The 9,586-nt window shown below is 40.9% G+C and overlaps 1 pseudogene; it reads right to left on the bottom strand.

Moving 5' to 3' along the window:
- Positions 1-3,834: 3,834 nt before the first annotated feature.
- On the bottom strand, positions 3,835-5,798 carry LOC103732154 (annotated as a pseudogene).
- Positions 5,799-9,586: the final 3,788 nt, after the last annotated feature.

Genomic DNA, 9,586 nt, shown 5'->3' with positions numbered 1-9,586 from the left:
CCATTTGATATATGGTATTGTTTAATTCAGATGTCTCTCTGTTAACTCTGCGATGTTGACCTATCTAATGGAGACAGTGGGGTATTGAAGTCCCCTACTTTTAATGAGTTGGGATTAATCTGGGTCTTAAAGTCCTGTAGTATTGTTCTTATGAAGTTGGGTGCACCAGAGTTTGGTGAATATATTGTAATATCTTCTTGATTTGTTGCTCCTTTGAGCAGAATGAAGTGGCCCTCTATCTCTTCTGATTAGTTTTAGTTTAAAGTCTGTTTTGTCAGATATTAGAATTGCTACACCTGCTTTTTTCTTAGTAACATTTGCTTGGTATATTTTCCATCTTTTTACTTTAAGATAGTATCATCCTTGAAAGTGAGATGAGTTTCTTGCAGACAACAAAAAGATGGGTTTTGTTTCTTAACCCATTCACCTAGTCTGTGTCTTTTGACTGGGGAGTTCAGTCCATTAATATTTAAAGTTATTAATAAAAGATGAGTGTTGTATCCTGTCATTTTTATTTCTATTTACATTAGTGATGTAGCTGTACTTTTCTAGTTATACCTTCATTGAATTTCTTTCCACAACCCCTTGGGTATAATCATTCCTTTCTTCAGCTCTTTGTATTGCTTCCAGAACTCTCTGAAGGGCTGGTTTTGTGGACATGGTTTTCAGCCTATTTATGTCATGGAAGATTTTTCTTCCCCTTCGACTATGATAGATATTTTGGCTGGGTATAGTAGTCTGGGTTGGTATCTGTGGTCATTTAAAACTGGGAATAGTTTGGTCCACGCCCTTCTGGCTTTCATAGTTTTCACTGAAAAGTCAGCTGTAATCCTAATGGGTTTTCCTTTATATGTGACTTGTTTCTCTTTTGCAGCTTTCAGTATTGTCTCTTTGTTTTGTAAGTTTAGTGTTTTTACTATGATATGCCATGGAGAGTTTCTTTTCTGGCCCTGTCTGTTTGGTATTCTATATGCTTATTGTATTTGTATGGGCATGTCTTTAATTTTGGGAAATTTTCTTCCACAATTCTGTTGAAGATCTGGTCTGTGCCATTATCTTGGAGTTCTTCTCCTTCCTGTATGCCTATGATTCACAGGTTTGGTCTTTTTATGGTATCACCCAATTCCTGCATATTCCTTTCTTGAGATTTCTTAAATTTTTCATAGTCTTTGCTTGAGTGGTCCAGTTCGTCCACTTTATCTTCCAGTCTTGATACTGTGTTTTCCATTTCATTCATCCTATTGGTGAGCCTTTCTCCTGTCGTTTCTAATTGGCTTACCGAGTGTTTCACATCCTTCTTCATTTCAGCCTGAGTGTATTCTTCAATATTTCTAACTCTTTTCTGAATTCATTCAGAAGTTTATCCCTATCTTCCTTCAGTTCTTTGGTTTTTTTGTGTGTTCTTTAAATTCACTCAATTCTTTTATCATGTTTATAATTTTCTTTTGGGTTCTGTGTCCTGTATTATCTCTAGGGGGTTCTCATTGTACTCCTCTCGAGGACTATTGGTATTTTGTGGGGATGTGTTATTTTGGTTTTTCATGTTATTATTTTTTCTCTGTAACTTTGACATGTGAATTTCTTTTGTAGTTTCTGATTCTTGTGTGAGACTCAAGTCTTCAAGTTTAAGTCTGCTTCTTTTTGTGAATTTTGTATGTCTTTGTGGTTTACTTTGGGGCCATGAAAGGCTGATTCCTCTAAGCTTCCAGGTCTCTCTTTTGATTTTATATTGGAATAGCCCGATTGCTTTTGTCTTCAGGAGTTCCCCCAGAGGCCCAAGTCAGATGAGGATCAGATGCTCTCAAGCTTTCTCCTAAGGTGGATCCCTCCAGGAATGATTTCGGCCTCAGAAATTTGGGGGTTGGACTGGCCTGGGAGCCAGGCCCAGGAAAGATGCTGGTCTAGGGCAGCTGGTGGCCATGCCACACAGAGATGCCAAAGAAGATGGGGGGCTGGAGGCATCCCCAAGGGCCCCTGGGGACTGCACTGAGGAGCTGGGTTGGTCTGGATGCCAAGGACCAGGAAGAGGAAAGGTCAGCCCTGGTGTCCAGGAAAGAGGCTGGTGGGTTGTGCAGACCCAGGGAAGCAGAGGGAGGTGAAGGCGGGGCCAGGCCCAGAGTGCCCTTGGGGACCTGAGCAGGAACTGAGTTGCTCTGGATTCATAGGATCAGGAAGAAGCAGTGGTGGTTCCCCAGGTGTCTGGGGCACCAAGACAAGGAATGGGATAGGACCCAGGCTAGGAGGAGAGACCTGGAGTGAGATATGGGAGGGTGAGTGAGGCTGGGGGAGTCAAGGCATGGAGGGCCCAAACGACTTACCCTGGAGAAAGAAGCCTGAGGGTTGGAGAAAGAAGCCTGTGGGTTGGAGAGAGGCCTGTGGGTCCTGCAGGCCCAGGGAAGCAGAGGGAGGTGAGGGTGGGGCCAGGCCCAGGAGCAGTGCTCCTGGGGACCCGAGAAGGAACTGAGTTGCTCTGGATGCACAGGATCAGGAAGAAGGTGTGGTGGTTCCCCAGGTGTCTGGGGCACCAAGACAAGGAATGGGACAGGACCCAGGCTAGGAGGAGCGACCACCTGGGGAGATGGGAAGGTGAGTCTATTTTTTCATATTTTATTTATTATTTAATTTTATGTGGCTGAGTGTATTGTCTGCATGTATATGAGTGCACCCGTGTCGTGCAATGCCACGGAGGTCAGAAGAGGGTTTCAGATTCCCCTGGAACTGGAGTTAAGGATGGTTCATAGCTGCCAGTGGGTGCTGGGAATCGAACCTGGGTCCTCTGCAAGAACAGTCAGAGCTTTTAACCATTGAGCCATCTCTCTAGCCCCAGTTCACCCACATTTTAAGTAGTTCAAAGATTTAAAATTTGTAGAGATTTGTTCTTTGACTTTAAACTTGTACAATACAAATTGGCCAAAATTGTGCACAATTTTTAAAACTGATACTGCATACCCTAGTATTCCTATTTTTGACACTATTTGCCTTCTTGATATTGACACATCTTGAAAGATGGTTATGAATTGTATTATATTAAAACAACCAAAATTTTTGGTTTTGTTGAATACCTCTAACAAGTTAGTATTTTAAATGCCATTAATTTTTTTTGTTCATTCTACTTTCTTTGGGCTTATTTACTTTTTAAAGTCAGATACTTAGGTCAATATTTTCAAACTTTAAATTTGAGAATTTCATACATGATCACTGTATTTACCTCATTTCCCCTTCTCCTCCCTCCACCTATCTTCATGTCCACCCCCACACCCTCTCAATTTTGTAACACCTTTTTGTATTATATGTGTGTGTGTGCGTGCGTGCGTACGTGTGTGTGTATGTAGTTATGATCTATTGAGTCCATTTAATGGCGCTTGTGTGAATGTGTAAGAGCGACCCCTTGGGATTGTATAACATCCCATCAAGGATGTAGCTTTTCATCTGAAAGTGGGACCCTGTGAAATTTTCCCCATCTACATTGGCATGTCAACTGGTGATATCATACAGGTGTTATTTAGGCAACCATTATTGTTGAGATATTATGGATGCAACTTCTGTCATGTCTAGAGAGCACTAGCTTTTACTATAAACTTTATTGCTCTAAAATTATTTCCAAGTACTATTTATGGATGACCCTAACAAGTCAGAGAAATGCTTTTGTAATCATTCACTTGATTCACTTGCAAATATTCTTAATTTCTTCTTTTTTTGCCACTGGAGACAGGGACTTTTATTGATGCTGATGGGGGGTAGGAAAGGCCCCCAAGAAGCACCGGGTAGTGGGGGTTGAGTCAGTTAGCAGAAGCATGAGGCCTGGGCACACAGGGCAGGTTAGGCACATTTTTCTTAGGATTCTATGGGGAAGGGAGAGAAGTCTTGGATGGGACACCTCCAAGCAAAGGTTAGAGAGGGCCGAGAGCTGTAACCTGAGAGAAGACACCGTAAGAGGCAGCAAAGGCTCCAAGGCAACTGGTGGGGAATGTGGGGGGGGTAGCTTCCAAGTTGCCAGGGACACAGGAGGATGCAGGACCGTCCACGATTGATAGCTTGATTGGCATTGGGTTCAGCACAGCCCAGACAGCCTCAGCAAGCACCTCCTTGACACAGTCCTGCTGCGATGTCAAGCACTGGAGATAGCGCACAGCAGGGATCTGCTCCGCCAATGCCTGGCCCTGCTGCGGTGTGATGAGCGCTTGGCCCTGCGTCTTGAGGCAACATAGGATGTCATGTTGGGCTCTCAGGTCCTTCATGGTGTCCACCAAGAAGATGGGCACATGGGGCAGTGGTGACACATCGCTGGATCCACCTGTACCTCATGTTCTCGTAGGAGGGTGGACTGGCAATAGGGGACAAAGACGTTGGTCTGAGGGTAGGAAAGTGTGTGGAGGCAGCCATATTCCTCTTGGCCCAGTGTCCCACAGGTTCAGCACCCATCAACTGCACTCTAGGCGATGTAATTATCCAACAGGGTGGGGAAGGGTGGGTTGTGTAGCAGATAGCAGGCATGTCTCATCCACAGTCCCATCACCCACCACCACACATTTGATACTCTGCACTGTGGGTGAAACCTCGTAATGGAGGAGGTGCCTCCTCCTTCTGGGACCCTCTGGAAGCAGTGACCTGGTGCCCTCCGCTCTGAGGGAGCTAGGGGAAGCAGCAGAGGCTCTAGGCTTGAGAAGCTTCTTAATTTCTTTGATCTATTGTGTAGAAGTATGTTTTCTAATTTCATGGTGTATTCATTTTTAACTTGCATAAAACACGATCTTCATGCCCTAGAAGCATTCAACATAATTGTTTCAATTATGTTTTCTGTGTTCCATGCTCCATGGATCAAGGATTATTTTTGTTGAACTTCTGAAGGGTCATGTTATAGTAGGACATTATCTGTTTGACTTAGGTATTATTCAGTCTTATGGCAATAGTGGCCTTGCTTCTCCTAGTAGAAGGGTATGCATTTCACATTTTATGCTATAAATCTGTCTTCCTTGGCTGTACTTCCAAGCAGGTTACAGACAGATGCGTTTCTCCATGAACACGTCACTTTGTTTTTGTGATCTTTTCTACCTTTGGTATTATATCATGTGATTTCTAAATATACAAGATTTTGGAATTGTTATAACTGGTTATGATCATGCGGTGACTCTAGTGTTAAATATTATATATGTGCATGCAAAACAGTGCCTGCTGGAGGTCAAATGACAAACTCTGGAGTCATTTCCCTCCTCCTACCTTCAAGTTCTGGGGATTGAACTCAGGTCTGCAGGCTTGCATGGCTTTACCCACTGAGCCACCTTGCCAGCTTATGACATTTTAAAATAATTTATTTTTATTTTATGTCTGTGAATGTATTGTCTGCATATATGTGTGACCTGTGTCATGCAATGTCCATGGAGATCAGAAGAGGACATTGTATCCCCTGGAACTGGAGTTACGGACTATTGTTAGCCACCATGTGGATACTGGGAATTGAATCCAGGTCTTGCACAAGAGCAGCCAGTGCTCCTACCCACTGAGCCCTCTCTCCAGCCCCAATAATGACTTTTTAATAATGTCTACTTCCTTAACATCTGTTTTGGGTAACCTGCTTTGTCCTAATTGACATTTGTCAGACACATCTCTTTCTGTCTTTGCTACTTTCATTTTCTTGGCATGCTCTCATGTAGAGAGAGGATCTCTACAAACTCCATAAAAGTTTTTATTCCTGAATTTTGTAGCCATCTTGGTCTGTGAACTGGAGTGTTCACCTCCTTTGCAAAGGGCACCTCTGAAAGAGCTGCGTTTGTCTCCGTCACGCACGACACTACTACCATTGTCATGCTGTGCCAGTGTGCTGTGTCTTTTTATTTTATTTTGCTTTTCTCTACCTAGTCCTGCCTTTTCCTTTTGGAGTGAAGGATTTTCTCCTTATTCAATTAAAAAAATGTTAACACTACAGAAGTTAGTAGTTTTCTATTCATTCGTGCTTTCACTGGAAACATTAATGTGTAGATGTAATTTAATATGAAAATTGAGCCATATAAACCATTGTCTTGAAGACCTTAAAATACTTTCCTGTCAATTACTCCTGGCATCCTGCACATCACTATTGCCTAGCTTTCCCTTTTAATCTTATTTTTAACCTCGTCCGTAATGTACTCGCCCCATTTTTATCACGTCTACATTGCATTTTATGATTGTTAATGTTCACCCTTAACCTGATAAGATGTAGAAACACCTTGACAAGCCTCTGAGAGTGTTTGGGAAGGCGTGTAAGTCAGATGGGAAGATCCATCCTGAATGTGGGTGGTATGACCCCTGGGCTTCAGTATCAGACTGAAAAAATTAAAGAGGCTGAGCACCAGCGTTCATCTCTCTTGCCTGTGGACACAGCAGGACCTATACAAAGAGTCATAAAAAGAGCTGCCATATACTCCTGCCACCATGCCTTTCCTGCCAGCATGGACTGGTCCCTCAGACTGTGGGTTAAAATAAGCCCATCTTTCCTGAAGTTTCTGTCAGGTATTTTAGCACGGCAACAAGAAAACTGTATTGATTCATTTATATTTAATATTTCTCATATTCTTGGTGTCTTAACCCTTCCAATTAGAATTGTTTTCCTCCTTGAAGTATTTCCTTTAGAAAATTCTCCTTTCTCCCCCAAAAGTGTTTTAGTCTTATCATGCTGAATTGCACATAGTTTCAATATGAGTAAACTTCTAGGCAATGAATTCTTCCTTTATACATTATGAATCCGTTGTTTGACTGCTTTTGGCTTTTGTTGCTGTTTGAGATAGTGATTGTGATTCCTTTCTGGGAAATCTCATTTTCATTTTTACCTTTTTACCTTTTTCCAACATTATATTATGACTTCTTCAAATAGAGAAAAATTAAAGATTATAGCTAGTACTGTGGATGTGCCAGCTAGGGTCTATTGTCAACATGACTACGTTCACTTTGTCATGGATATATGCATTCACATATCTGTCCATCCTCTCCAACCATTGCTCCATCTGCCTTTTTGGTGGGTGTTTCCAAATACATTGTAGGCATCCGCTTCTTCCTCAGCTTTTCATCAGGAATCCTCAATGTGTCTTTTATCTATAGGGCCACCTGCTGTTTTGTTTTTGCTTTTGATACAAGGTCTTCCTGTAGCCCCAGCTGGCCTGGAACTTGCTATGTAGACCGGGCTGGTCTTCATCTCAGAGATCCCAGCCTCTGCCTCCCAGTGTTCTAGAATTAAAGGGGTATACCACCACATCGGTCAGAGCCATCCATTTTGACTATGATGTATCCATTTTATTTATACTCAGAGGAAACTGAGAAGAATCTTAAAAGTGAGGAATGATTTAAAACTAGGTATCACCCTCTATGCCATTTTGTCTCTTCCTCTGTTCCTAGCATTCTGAGTTAGAATGTACTGGAACTCATGACTCTTGTCTCTTGACTTTTCATGCCACAAGCGTTCTATGAATTTTCTTCAGATCTTCCAGCTTATGAATATTTCTCTTGAGTTTAATCTTAATCTATATAACTCATTAAGTTTCTAATTTCAGATGGACATGCTATACAATTGTAACTTCTGGAAATATGCTTATGGAATGTATATCACTTCTAGAAATACATATACACACTCAACTTTTAAGACTTTCCAATTCTTTTTCAAATCTAACTCAATTTACTGATTCATTGAGAATTTAATGTATTTTGATTACTTTTGGCCCCATCCCTCATCTTCATCCCCACCCTACTTACTCCCTTCATGTCCTCTTTTTTTTTTTTCAATGATTAAGTCCAATATGTGTTCTCCAAATGCTCATGTGCTTGTCCTGTAGAGTCTGGCCAACCTACCAGGTGCCACATCCTTAATGAAAGCCAACACTGCCTTTCTCAGCAGCTATCAATTACCAGTAGATCCTCAGCTAGAGCTGGGGCTTCTTGCCCAGCTTCCCTATTCATTCTAGGTTATTACCTGGTGTAGGCTTGCATAGGTACTGTGCATGCTATCATAAGCAATGTGAGTCAATATATACGACTGTCCTATGGTGTCCAGACAACAGTTTCTTTGTATTCATCTACTACTTCTGGCTCTTATCTTTCTGCCCCCTCTTCTGCAATAATCCTTGAATCTTGGGAGGATAGGGTATGATACAGGTGTCCCACTTAGGGCTGAGCATTCTGTAGTCTTATTCTCTGCATGTTGATGAGTCATGGGCCTCTGTGTTAATCACTATCTACTGTAAGAAGCAGCTTCTCTGGTGAGAGATGAGAGATTCACTAATCTATAATAATGAGTCATTATGAGCTAGTTTAATATTATGCTTATTTAGCAGAATGGTAGTATTAGGCTTTCCCCTATGGTATGTGACCTGTCTAGCCATATATTGGTCCTGATAAGTGTCAGGTATAGACTCCATCTTGTGAAGTAGGTCTTAAATCCAATTAGGTAATTGGTTACTCCCATAATATTCATGCCACTCTTGTACCTGTGGGCATATTTTTGCCAAGTCAGTTATTGTAGCTCACAGTATTCACCTTTGGGTAAGGTTGATTACTTTTCTAGTATTAAGAATAGTACTAAGAAAGCTCCTCCTAGCACCTCCTAGTACTATGAAAGCTAGCCAGGAGAGATGAAGTGTCAAGCTCAGTACCAACTTGATTTCTTCTTGTTTGTTCGACTTAAGTATGTAATGTCTTCAGCAATAAGGTCTCATTAAGTTCAGGTGGGTCACCAAGAGCAGGGCCAATGTCCAATATTCTGAGGGTTTGTGGGACCTCCCTCATCAACCAAGTCCAAAAGAGGGAGTCTATTCCTGGCATTGGGCTTTTTATTTGCTTGTGATCTTGTTATGTTTCCTCCAGCTCTCAAACATGTTTAGTATTTTGTACTTGGCTGTTTGTAATTTTGATTGCATGACTCTGACTCTAGAGATTTTTCTTTCCCACATTGACATGATTTATAAATTTCAACTACCATTTTTGTGTAATGGTAGGAATATCAATGTCATTAAAAAAGATGCATGAATAATTTGCAAACCAAAAGATGTTAGAGTAGTTTGGCACCAAGCTCTTTAAAAAACTGAAATATCTCTGTGGATTTAATTTTCTACTTGGATTGTTACAGAATATATAAGGAACTCATATACCTAAAAAGATGAACTAGCAAAGAACTAACAGTGGAAGAATTCCCATTAGTAGCTATTTTCAATCTGTTAAATGAATGCAAAATTTCTACTTGTTCCTTTTATATATCATGAAATCAGTATTTGATTTCCAATTTTTAAAGTTTTAGTAAGATAATATATAAAATTATCCATATAGAACATAATAAATATAGCCTAAAGTTAACCTTGAGCCTCCTGACTCAAAAATTTTGTTTTTAATTAATGTATAAATACATACATGTATTGGCATGTTCATTACTTTTCAATATGAATATGCAGTGTGTGGTGGTAAGGTTAGAGTGAGTGATATGCCCATTTCAAACATTTATCATTTCTCCTTGGTTAAAAAGTCATGGAAATCTGCTCTACTAGCTATTTTGCAATACAGTTAATTGTCACTCTTGGCTATTCTGCCGTCTACAGGATGTTACAAGTTACTCCTTTTGTCCAATGGTACC

Source organism: Nannospalax galili, unplaced genomic scaffold (genome assembly GCF_000622305.1).
Source record: "Nannospalax galili isolate Female #2095 unplaced genomic scaffold, S.galili_v1.0 scaffold195, whole genome shotgun sequence".
NCBI lineage: Eukaryota > Metazoa > Chordata > Mammalia > Rodentia > Spalacidae > Nannospalax > Nannospalax galili.
This window is presented reverse-complemented; position numbering and strand designations above follow the sequence as displayed.